Source organism: Oenanthe melanoleuca, chromosome 3, assembly GCF_029582105.1.
Source record: "Oenanthe melanoleuca isolate GR-GAL-2019-014 chromosome 3, OMel1.0, whole genome shotgun sequence".
In the NCBI taxonomy this organism is placed as follows: domain Eukaryota; kingdom Metazoa; phylum Chordata; class Aves; order Passeriformes; family Muscicapidae; genus Oenanthe; species Oenanthe melanoleuca.
The window spans coordinates 15,998,207-16,011,199 of NC_079336.1; positions in this window are offsets into that span (position 1 = coordinate 15,998,207).

Genomic DNA, 12,993 nt, shown 5'->3' on the forward strand with positions numbered 1-12,993 from the left:
CAAAGAATATTTGCACCAAGGTTTATTATTGCACCAAGGTCTAATATTTCTACAACAAGGAATATGAAACCACCTTCAGACTACTGTTCACTCACTTCAAGGGTTAAGCAGCAGTGGAGAGAGAGCAAATTCGTAACTCTCACTACTGTCTAGAAGTTAACTTCTAAAATAGAAAAAGTGGCTAAATTCTTTGCATAAATTATTGCCAATTGTCCATCTAAATGTTTTTACAATGGGAACCATGACAAAGACCTTGGAAACCATGATTCACAAATTTTCCAGGAGCAGCCAAGTGCATCATCCTCTGAAAAGAATATAAAGGAGGAAAGTTTACATTTGTGAAAAATGCCAGCCATTGGCAGCTCTTTTCTCACTTCTTTAAAGAAAAGTATCAGTAAAGCAGGAAGTATCTGCATTGAGGAGACAGTGAGTGTCAGTCATTAAATGAGTGCCTCGGGTTGTGTCAGTCTCAATGCTGTACATGTCTGTACCAAAAGATACCAGAGTGACAGTTTCAACATAACCTGTCCTTTAATAAGGCATAATTGTACAATATGAAAATACATGCTTTGACTGCTCTTTTTTCTCAGCCTTTTTTTTTTTTTTAATGAAGCTGAAAATTTAAAAGACAGTAGAGATCATTTACCTCCACACAGGCTGCCTGTGCTGATACCATCTCAATGTCTGAGAAATACTTAGAAAGAAGAGTACTAGGTGACTATATTTCCATTTCTCATTTTCAAGCAAAACCGTGGTGATTCTGGGCTATGTGTTTTAATTTAGTTTCAGTTTTTGCATCACCTTAGGTTTTGTTTGGTTTGTTTTTAATAAAGTGCTTTGGTACTGTTACAGGGAGTTGTGGCTTAGTATTTGTCACAAGGCAGCTTGATCTGTATTTCTACAGTTCTTGTGAGATTTTGAAAAGATGACCTTATGACACAAATAGTGAAATTACTTGTTGATAAAAGCTACTCATATTCAGTTACCAGTCAAATGGCACAGGCTAGATGAAAAAAAAAAAAAGATCACATGGTGACCAGCTTACTGAATCCATGACTCTTTGACCCATGTACTCAAAGATTTGATAGAGGCAAGGTCCCTCAGACTGGGCCCTGTACAGATGCTTTTGAAGTTTTAAAGAAAGCTTAGAAAGGTCACAGTGGCATTGATGAGAGTACCTCTCAGAGATTGATCATTGTTCAAACTGTATTTTGTTTGTGCTTCCTCCAGCAATTAAACTCTGGGTAACTTCCCCTGTTTTAGTTTCTAACTTCTGATGTTCCAGAAAATGAAAAGCTTTATAACAGCTGCTATTGTTTCTTTTATTACAGCATAGTAACAGGTTTTAAATGCCATTATTATTTATAGGGACATGTGTTTAGATATTATATCTATCTATAAAAGTGTGTTGATTTCATAATTCTGCTCGTTCCACCAGCCCCTGCTGTCTCACAGCTAACTTTAACTTCCCACTAATATTCTATTCCACAGACCCCATAAATTGATGAATATTAGAAACTTTTCAGGGCTGACAATGATTTTTCTTTCCCAAGAATCTACAGCTAGCCTTGCATTTTACTTGTCTGTATTTTGATGCACATTACAGAAGAGCACCACAGATGAACACTCGGAACAAAACGAGTTGGTAGCTGCTGTCTCTTCACCCAGGGCTTGGTGCTGCCATGTGCATCTCAGACTGTGCCTCAGCAGCTCTCAGGATGGGCAGCCTGCAGAGGGGGGCAGGCAGTGCTGGGTGGCTCTGGTGCCTGGGTGTGCAGGGATCAGCCAGGCACAGCTGGGGTTGGCATCAGAGCACTCTGCTCTCTCTGTGCAGGAGGCTGCAGAGCTCCTGCAGCCCTCAGCCTTTTGCCAGATGGATGTGCAACAGCTCTGGCAGATCCCAGGGCAGAGCTATTACCCAAATACTGGCAGAACTGACGGCTTCTCCAGCAAGTGGCAAGAGTAATAAAACCATCTGGCTTTTCAGAGCCCAGCAGGACAGTGGCTCATGTGTTTATACACACCAGTTGCCTGCTTTGCCATACAGCTCTTCCTGTTATAGAAAGCTACCCTTTCTATGAAATTGAGATGCAGGCTATTCACATGTGTCATTGTGATCCTTTACAGAGCAGGTTTTTCTGAAAGTTGATCCAAATCTGGGACAATAACTACGTGATTGCAAATCATTTCACTGCATTGTTAGTGGTTATACTTCTGAGACACAGACAAATATAACCAGGACAGAAACAAAGCCATTGAGTAGCCAGAGCCCAGAGTGTCAGAATTGTATTAAAGTTCATGAGATACTACCAGAGCAGACTTTTGAAAGATAAACAAAAATTGCACAGAGTAGTGAATAAAAAGAGTGGAAAAAATTAACCTTTAAAAACAGAACTGAAAATCAGGTAATACATAAGGTATTACCATCTGAGAAGCCCTCCAAAAAGACTGGAATTTAATCATGTCAGTCTTTGGATTACAAGGGTGTGAACAAAAGCTACAAAAACAAATCCTGCCTTACAAGTTTGCAATGTTTCTCCAGAGGATCTTGGAGTATCAGTATCTCATTTGATATGGATTCTGCAGCTATATCTAGGTCTAATTTGAATCTGCCATAATAATCTTAAAAGGAATCTATAACAGAATTATTATTATGTCAAATGAGAGTAGAACTCTGTTTAGGCTAAAGTCATATATGCAACTATGGACAATTCTATGAATTTTGAAACAAAAAAAAAATCACTGACTGTCTGCAAAGCCATGATAGGGGAATTATATCTGTTTCCCACAGTGATTTGAAGGACAGTGTCTCTCACACAGACAACTATATTTGATGATGATGAAGGCAGACAACATTACTGAGAACAGAAAATCAGGGAATCACCATTTGGAGTCTAAAACTGCCAGACTAAAAAAGAAAATAAAAAATCACCTTTTCTAAAAGGTAAAGGTTTAACAAGATTTTTAACCCTGAAGTTAGGCTGGCTTAGAAAACAAAGCTGGTTGAGGTGACCTCCAGAAGTCCCTTCCAAAATAAAATGTTTCTGGGGTTTGATCCTGTCAGTGATCCTGTGAATGCAAGAGCTCTACCACATTGTCTGTCAAACACTGTGGAGCAGTGGGAACATGATTAAAGGCCAGATGTGATAGATGCCAAAATAACTGCTGGGCAGCTTTGGAAAATGAAACCTAAAACAGGAATCTTGCAGCTGTTTCTAAGGTATGTCTATCATTAAAAAAATAAAACCATAAAACTTTCCTACTCATGTGTATGGACCCACAGCATTCCTGCTCTTTACTGATCACTGCCAAGGCACCCTGCTCTGACCCACAGAGAAAAAGCATCTGCACACTAGGAAGATAAAAAAGTTATTTGGGAAACCTGTCATGACCTGTGATTTACTAATGAGTTAATTGTATACTTTTTTTGTTGCTGTTGTTAATAGAGGAGTTTGAAAAAGACTAATTTAAATATATTTCTCAAAATTTATTAACTGGAATGTTTTTGCTTTTCTTCATGGTCATTCTCAAATTTACAGAGCTGCATTGGAGTTATCTTTGTTTGCAGGTCATATTTTCAAGGCATTTGTATTTGGATGCTGCAATTAATCATTAGGTAAATTATGTGGCTTTAATGGACTGGTCAGTGTCTAGTGAGAATCCTCGAAAATTGTATTTTTAACACAAGTGAATTTACCAGAAGGGTAAGTCTGGGTCCCTGCCACTACCTCCATGGCATGGCTGGAGCCTATATTGTGTAATTCCTCTTAAAGGAGGACAGTGTCTGCTCCTGAATCTCATGTGACCTGAGCATCCCAACCTGGCTCTCACTGCCCCTTGTTCTGTCATTAAAGCTAAAGTGGGCAAAGAGCTTTCAGCTGAGTCTCACTAGATTCTTATTTACTCTTCTTGTAGTTCTAATTTATCACATTTCTAAAATTAAAAATAAAAGAAGCTACATCTGAAGTGATTGCAATCTCAAATAATCTGAACTGGCAATCATCTCAAAGGTAATTATTCAAATCTGCTATTCATACCCCACTGTTCTGGTGCAAGGCTATTCTTGTAAGACAGGTACTTCTAAATTCACTCAAATCAGTAACAGGAAACACCAAAGTTTTGAGGCTTTTTTCTCCTGCTTTCAGCTGATCTCTATGGTTTCTCTATTCTATGGTAGTTTAGCTCCTTTTTTCCTTTTCTTACAATTTTATTGTTTTCCCTGGCCATTGTTACTATTTTACATTGCTCTCTAAGGCTAAAGTGCACATCTAGGTTTTATTGATATTGATACTGTAGCTGGGCTTCAATGGCACTGTATTCATTTGCTGAATTATGCCTGTCTTTTGAAAAAAGACCTGCTTTAAACTGACCAGGAAAAGAGACCTCCCACAGTAATTCCTAGATGTCATTCAGTAGCTGGCAAACCTAATGCTGAAATTAAATCTCTGGCTGCCCTCTCAGGCTGCTAGTCATCACCCAAAGAGCAGGACTCAAAAGTCAAGCAATGCCAGAGGGTTCAAGAAGATGGATGCCCAAGCTCTACAGATACTACTGGCTCTTCCAAACATTTCATTTCCAAGAGTATTGACAATACCCATTGTTTTTGCTCATGTTTCTATAGAGTCACAACAGTCATTTTTACAGGGTGGATTATTTTCCACAGAAATAAAACTGGCAGAAGGGAATAAAAATATGCTGATTTACAAAGGAAGAAAATTATTCAATAAAGTGTGCAACTCTTGGCCCCTCACTTGGTCCTCTGTCACTCAGAAAGCTGAAGCTGTCAGGCAGCAGCACAGGGTTCATACTCAGTGGATCCTTTTAACTTTGCAGGATCTCCACTTGCACTGACATCACACTCCTCCCATCAGTATCAAAGGTGTGAGCCAGATAAGAATTTGTTTTCTGACAGAAGCATCTCTTAGTTGAAAGAGCCCCATGTTAACTTTTAATATGCCAGCCTTGCTACTCCCTCTGCGTTGGTGGCTGATAGGGTTGTGAGTAGCATTAAAGCTATCAATAAAACCCTTCCTCTCCACTGAGAGCAAGACTGACTTGGTTTTCTTCCCACTGACAGCATCCTTCTTTGTTTAGAGGGTGGCTGGGAGCTGGGCTGTCTGTGGGCAGAGTATGCAAATGCACTCCTACTGAAGAAAGCAAGGAGCAAGGAAAGGATTTAGCCTGAAACAGTTCATTTCCTGGCCATCTCCTGGGGCAGTACTCACACATGCTACTCTTTATTTCAGAGAGACTTCAGCCTTACATGTTAGTCTTTTATTCAGAATGGCAAGATCGCAGCCAAAAGTAGTATGAGATAATAACAGGTATCACATACTGCTTGTGGTTTCATAGTACCCAAAGTCTGCCAGACTAGTTGGATTATGGGCATTTTAAAGTTAATAAAACCAATTTGTTTAAAGAGAAATTACCCATTTGGCTCTTGTTGATCATCCAGTTGGTCTTATTTTTCCAAGAGGCAGAGCACATCTGCATCCAATTAGTATATTAGTTGGAGTGCCTCTGCACTGCTGCATTACAGTTCCTGTGCATGGCTTGAAAAACTATGTAGGATGTAAACTCTTCTCTCATCTTGTTGCAAATCAGCAAAGTCTTTAGTGGAGCCACAGGACCCAGGGGGTGGGGGAGAAAGAGGGGCTTGAGTGTGGGGGTGAATACCAGCAGGATTTGGCTCAGCTCCTTGAGCTCATTTAGGTTATTTTTGTATTAAAGGTAAATCTTACACTTGGTTTCTGACATAACAAAGTAAAAAAGAAAATCTCTATTTATTTTAATGGAATGTAATTTAGGCTTCACATGATCATAAATACAGCATCATTAGCACAACACAACAGCGCATTATTGGTTCTGTGCTCGTGTCTGCCTTCTCTTCATCCTTCCTAATCCTGCTGGGCTAGTCAGAGACACATAAATATCAATTAAAGACACAACTAATACAATTAAGCCAAAGCAACAAGCTCCTTCAATGGTAGTTTGTATTTAACCATCTCATTTATGGTATAACCTCACTCTCCCTTTCCAGACATCATGGTCAGCCTGAGAGCTGTCACTGCAGCTGCTCCAGGCTGAAGGTGGAGAGTGACAGGAGTCAGAGATCTCGTGGCTGTGCTGAGCAGCATAATAACAACAACAAGGGAATCTGAGGAAGCTGTAGCATGAGGAAAGCTCCAGACTTCAGAGAGCATTTTTAAACAGAGGAGGTTGAAATGACACAAATGGTAGCCTCCAGGGCTTCACAGGGGACGAGATGGAGCTGGAGAGGTGAGAAATTTCCTTGCTCCAGGTGGGCCTGCAGACCCCAGGAGATGCTGCCTCCTTTGCCCATCAGAGCAGCAGCATTCCATGAAAACAGAGCCTGGAGCTGACTGCAGTGAGCTGACATGCTCTCATGCTGACATGCCCTGGGATGAAATGCCAGTCCCCTACTGAGGGCTGACACTGGTCAGATGCCAGGCACCAATGAAAGCCACTCACTCACTCCTCTCTACAGCTGGAGAGAGGAGAGAAAATTTAATGAAGGGTTCATGGGTTGAGTGAGATAAGGACTGGGAGAGATTGCTCACCAAATATGATCACAGGAAAACAGGCTCAGCTTCAAGAAATGAACTGAGTTTATTGCTAACAAAGTCAGAGCAGGAAATGAGAACTAAAATAAGACTTTAAAACCACCTTTCCTTCCTGCTCCCTCTTTCCAGCTCAACCTCCTACTCAGTGGTGCTAGAAGACAGGGAATGGTGGTTATGGTGCCTGGAAGCAGGGTCCCCTCTCCATGGGTCACAGCCTCCCTTGGGGTCACAGCCTCCTCCAGGCATCCATCCATGCACTCTGGCATGGGCACTTCCCCATGGGCTGTGGGTGGATCTCTGCATCCCCATGGATCCCCCTGGGCTGTGGGTGGATCTCTGCATCCCTGTGGATCCCCATGGGCTGTGGGTGGATCTCTGCATCCTCATGGATCCCATGGGCTGTGGGTGGATCTCTACATCCCCATGGATCCCATGGGCTGTGGGTGGATCTCTGCATCCCTGTGGATCCCCAAGGGCTGCAGGGCACAGCTCTCTCACCATGGTCTCACCACAGCCTGCAGAGTAATCTCAGCTCTGGTGCCTGGAGCACCTCCTGCCCTCCTTCTGCACTGACCTTGGTGTCTGCAGAGCTGTTCTTCTCCCATGTTCTCATTCTGCTCTTCTCTGGCTGGAATTAAAACTACACAACAACCTTTGTTTTGATTTCTTCTTAACTATATCATCACCAAGGAGTTACCAACCTCTCTCATTGTCCCAGCTTTGGCCAGCAGCATGTCCATCCTCAGAGCCATCAGGAATTGGCTCTGCTGGACATGGTGGAAGCTTCCAGCAGCTTCTCACAGGAGCCAGCCCTGTGGCTCCTCTGCTGCCAAAACCAGGCCACACAAAACCAGCACACCCCCACCCAACCTCCCTTCTCCAGCCTCTCAGGCTGGTGATTCTCTTCCAGTGTTTCTCTCTGGTGCACTGCCCCCCGTGCCACAAGTAAAAATAAATCATTACATAAATTAAAGAGCAGAGCTCAGTTGTTGCCTGACTGGAATTGCTTTTCCATATGTGCTTAGGGCAGGGTGAGGACTACTGTGGTGGACATCCCACAGGCTCACAGCTCTGGGAGGCAGATGGATGCCCATGCTCACAGAGCATAGAGGCTTTTCTGAGCAAAGGTCTGGTGAAGGCAGCCTCCTTCAACATGTGGCAAAGAGAAGTCATGTCTTTAGGAAGCTCTAAGTTTTTGTGCAGGGGGAAGGCTGGTGCTGCTCGAGGCACAGCATCTAAAATTCAGATTCTGATAGAGCATCTATCAGACTTCATGACTCTGAGTGACTGGAACACATGCTCTGTCAGGAATGGAAAAACATTGGGAGGATGCCCTGAATGAGACTTCTAGCAGTGTGGAGATCTAAACAGCTTTACTCTTTACTCTGATTGTGCAATCTGGATGCACATGCAAAATAAAAGTACCAGAAGGTAACATTATTTCTGACAACACCTGGTGCTACAAAACTTTGGGAGCAATTCAGATCCTTACATGTAGGTTCTTTGTGCCATTTTAGACACTGTAGGATACCCAAGGGTGATCATTCCACATTGAATCATTCCCCTGGGATTTTTAATATGTTTCAGTTAGTTTTGGTGAAGGAGGCCAAGAATGAAACTGATGGTATGGTTACAAGCCCAGTGTAGCTAAGGCATATATCATGGACTAAAAATTGCTACCTTTCACAATCTAGCTCCTTCAGAAGTTATCACAGAAACTAGAAAGGTCTTCCTTCCTTTCAAGCTGAGTGGAGGGTGTGAGAGTGTCTGTCCACAGTAGATGAGCCTCAGAAAGAACTAATTTACCTGCTGCTCCTTGGAAGACTAAGAGAAACACTGTGCAGTGAGGGGCAGCAGAGATTTGAAGAGCATGGGTTTTTTTGGATGGAGATAAGTGTGAAGATATTTACCTTCCTCTGCTGACTGGCTTACAATTACAGGTTCAGGATAGAAGGTCTGAGTTTCAGATGGCTGATGGTGTGTAAAAACTCTCCCACCAAAGGAGCACCACTTCACTTTAGAGATATCAGAGAGGACACACAATTTTAATGTTCCTTCTCCTTTCCCAGTCTGAGAGGGGATGGTGTGAGAAGCTGTCCCTTTGAAGGCTCTGGTGTGAGGCAGCTGCACCAGCTGTGCTCCACTCCTGCTCTCCATGGAAAGCTGCCACTGCAGGAAGCTGATCCCCACCAGTCTGCTCACCTCTGGGCAGTCAGTGAACATGAAAAATGAAACTGAAATCTTGGTCCTTTTGCTTAGATTAATTTCCTGATGGGTGTCAGGAAATGTCTGAAATGTAAAGTAAACTGTTGTCCTTTCTTTCCTCGTAGTTTTCATAACGAACTGCAGCAGACAAGAATATTTAAATATTTTTATAATTTCTTTTCTTTCTTTCCAGTTCCCACAGGTATTCACATAGAAACAAGGCCAAAAATTAATTTGAACAAGACTTCCTGTTCTTTCCATGCTGGGTGGTGTGCATTAAATTGTGCAAAGTAGCTCATGTTTGATTCCATATCTACCTGAATTTAGTTAAATGCTGGGTCATACATGCCAGAGTCTATTAAATACAGTGGTTTGTTTAATCCTAAATTAAGGCAGGCTGGCAAGATTGAATGCAAGAAAAGCAAACTGATTCTTGTCACCTGCTGTAGGCATTTCCACAGAAATCCATCTAACCAATGTCTTTGCATTTGTCTAATGAATTCTAAAATTCCAAACACCCATTCAGAGAGATGGGGGAAAAGGAGCATTCAAATGAAAAATTGATTAAAAAATCTTTTGGTCTCTAGTTAAAAATAACACCTGTCTCAACCAGCACTTATTTTTTTGGTGGGAGGAATGGGTAGAGCAAAAGCCAAAAGGAGAATTTTTCAAGACTAAAATATAGTCCAACTGCTTTTATGCCATAAAAATGATGATTTGCAACATGCACACCAGTTGTGCCTTTACATGTCTTTTCTGGAGTGGACAAGATGTGTTCAAATGAAGAGAGAAGGACAGAAATGGCATGAACTTTTTAAATTTATTAATTGGTATTAATTGAATTTATGAAAACTGTATTAATGCTTCCATCAAATTCCAAGGTTTTCTGCTTGAAAATATCTATCTTTGTCTTAAAAAAACCAACCAAACAAAAAAACCCAACAAAAAACAAAATATGATCCAAAGTCATCCTTCAGAATTTTGTTTTCTTTATATGAGACTGTATTACATTTTAAAAATTTGGCAGGACATTAATAGTAAGCTGTAGTTTTCAATTCTACATTTAAAATTTAATGTCTTAAAATTATATAATCTTTCTGAGATCCTTTGTCGAATCTTTCCTAACTTCAGAGGAATGCACCTAATGAGAAAGAATGGTTTTAATTAGTTTGAATAGCACTGCAATTTATACATGGCTTTGGTGTATGGAGACTGCATTGAAATTCCCTGGGCATAAAAGCAAAATTAGGAGGTACAAACTAGAGGTTAAAAATAAAAGTGCCTGGGTGCATGACTGATTTTTTTCTGTTAGCATCAATGATGCTTCAAATTTGAGTATTTTCCTATTAGTTGAATCCCCTTAAAAATGCATGAAATTAAAGAGCAAGATAAGATTGATTTTCTTGTCCAATGATCCTCTGAAGAAAAAATTATGATGATAACCCATCATTAAGAAAACCACATACACTTAGTGGAAAAAAAAAAAAAAGGGATCAAACCCAGGCATTCACAATGTATAGGAAAAGAAGGTCTATCTGACCTGGTCAAATATCTTTTTGATATCTAAGAAGCTGATCAGTGACTTTAACTGCATCAAGGTGGACAAGTGGATTTCATTACATTTTGCTTTCATCATTATCAGAAAAGTTTCACCATTTAATAAAAACACTGTGATCTCATTTTATTATTTCCAGGAGCTACTCCTTATCAAATGGCCAAATTTAGAGGCTGAATTTGAAATCTGCTTTCAAGTGAAAAATTTGGCTAGAGTATCTAGCTGCACAGAATGTTTGCAAGTGTTCATATATATCCTGGGCTTCCTGGCTGCTGTCTAGGAAATGCTGTCATTATTTGGCTGTTTTATCTTTGCCTACAGATGCTCTGAGTGGTGGAGTGTTACTACATTCTGAAGAAGGGATCTTTAGGAAGTGCAACCAATGTAAAATGACTTTGAAGTCTATTTAGTTTTGGAAAATGGAGGATATTGTACCTGTAGGAAAAATAAACCACAAAAAAAAAAAAAAAAAAAATCCAACTGAACTGAAAAAATAAAACAAAAATCACCAAAGAAATTTTAAGGACTAAATGATCACTCTTTATTTTATTTCCCATTGCCAGCTATATCTGATTTTAGATCATTCAGGCAGTCCATCCATTAAGATCTGCTCTGCAGATCTGTGCCTGCAATTATTGTTGTGCCTGTTACTGTGTGGTTGTTGTTGTTATCAACTAGAATTATAATGCAAAGCTCCATAACAAATGCAAGTTCTAGAGAAGCCTGCAGTTATTTGTACATTTTCTGAATTCATTATTGTTTATCACAAAATAGAACTGCCAAACTTTCTCTCATAGTCCAGTTGTTGCAGCAGTCTGCTAGAAAACAAAAAATATGGCTTAAAATAATTTTTCTACCAAATATTTAAATGTGAACCTCCAGGTGGGTATTTTAAACACTGTAGCTGGAAGTGGCAGTCCATCTCTTTGCTTCAGTCTGAGCATAAGTGATGGGTTTATTTTTTTAATGCCAAAATTTCTGAAAGCAAACAGACACCAGAATGTTTCCCTGTTGTTCAGAGTTATCCAAGTATTTCTTACATTTGTTTTAGTGGCAGAAGGTTATATTAATAAAAATCCATAGGGATGACCCAGGCTGTCTGTCCTGCTTGGGGAATATTGCAGACTGTCCCAACTGGGCAAGTGAGTTTAGTTCTGATGGCTTGCAGCAACACCAGGAATGTCATGTAAAAGTAGCTCATAGATACAGATGTAGATATGCTTGTGTATATATACATATATATATATGTATACACACACTTTTGTTTCCACACACACATACACATGTGTCTATATGTCTTAAAGGAGGGAACACTAATCTGGCTGGAGAGCATCCCCACAATGCTCAGCTGTGTTCTGTGCCTGATCTAGATGCACTCTGTTCAAGCTCCCCTTCCAGGACTACAGCAATTTTGCACATTGGGTTCAGAATGGGGCAGAAATAACTTCCACCCTGTGGATGTTATGAGATGTTGGATGTTGCTGTCTATGGTAGGGGGTTAGATGAGAGGATCTTCAAAGGTCCCTTCCAATCCAAGCCATTCTATGATTGATCCTATTATCCACCCATTATGCAACCTGAAATGTGAAAGTCATGGCTAAAACAGAAAAATGGAGAAAGTTTTTTTTCCTGCCAAAATGTTAAATCATTTACCTGAATTTGGCTCATATTGAATTCAAGGATTTCTCCCTACATAGACTGTGATAGTACTGTGATGCTGCCTAATACACAATACCACATCTTAATGTCAAGGCATTCATTCCAGTATTCCTTGTTTCACATGAAAGCTCTTTTACCTTTCTGACACACACAGTTCTTCCAAGTGAATTCAATCCGGGTTGTGGATCCTCCACTGTGGACACACTTCTCATACCAGAAACTGCAGCTGCAAAACTTGGGCTGGGGATCACTTTTATCCATGTCAATGTTAAAGTAAAATTCTCTTTGTGGGTCTAAAGGAAGATTTTCAAAGGTGAAAATGTCTTTAATTTATCTAACTCCAAGTGAATATTTGCCCTTGAAATGTTCTGTTTTGTAACACTTTCCATTAACAAAAATAAAAAAGACCACTTAAAACATCTTATTCTTTGTAGTTGCTTTGATATACTGAATGTGTCAGGGCACTTTTATCAGTGAGAGCTATTTCCAGTGGTCTTATAAAAAATAATTAAGTGACCATCAAGACCAAGGCAGAGACATCCTAAATAATTTAAATCCTCTACATAGTTTTATGGGATGCCAGCACTTTAACAGTGAGGACCATTGCCAGTCTGAGAGAAGATTTTGACAGCAAATTGATAGATCATCACAGTTGCACAGTCTGTTCTCCCTGTTGACGGAAGTATTTTAGTCTTCTGAGGTGCTGCTATATAATGCAACTGCCTTACTGCTGAATATACCAGCAATTCTAAACTCATTTTCCAATTTTCAATATTTCAGAAATACTTCAGCATTTTCCAAAGAGTTAGTGTTATATGCACTGTAAGGCACAAGTGTTCTATAATTTCATGAGCTACATGAGGATTGTTAGTCCCTACATGTCCATACACAACTTACAAATCTTTGCCCTTTCATATCTTTGAGTTTTGATATAGAAAGCATTTTGTCTCTTTGTAAACAAGCCATGGAATTAGGATGATGCTTGCCATT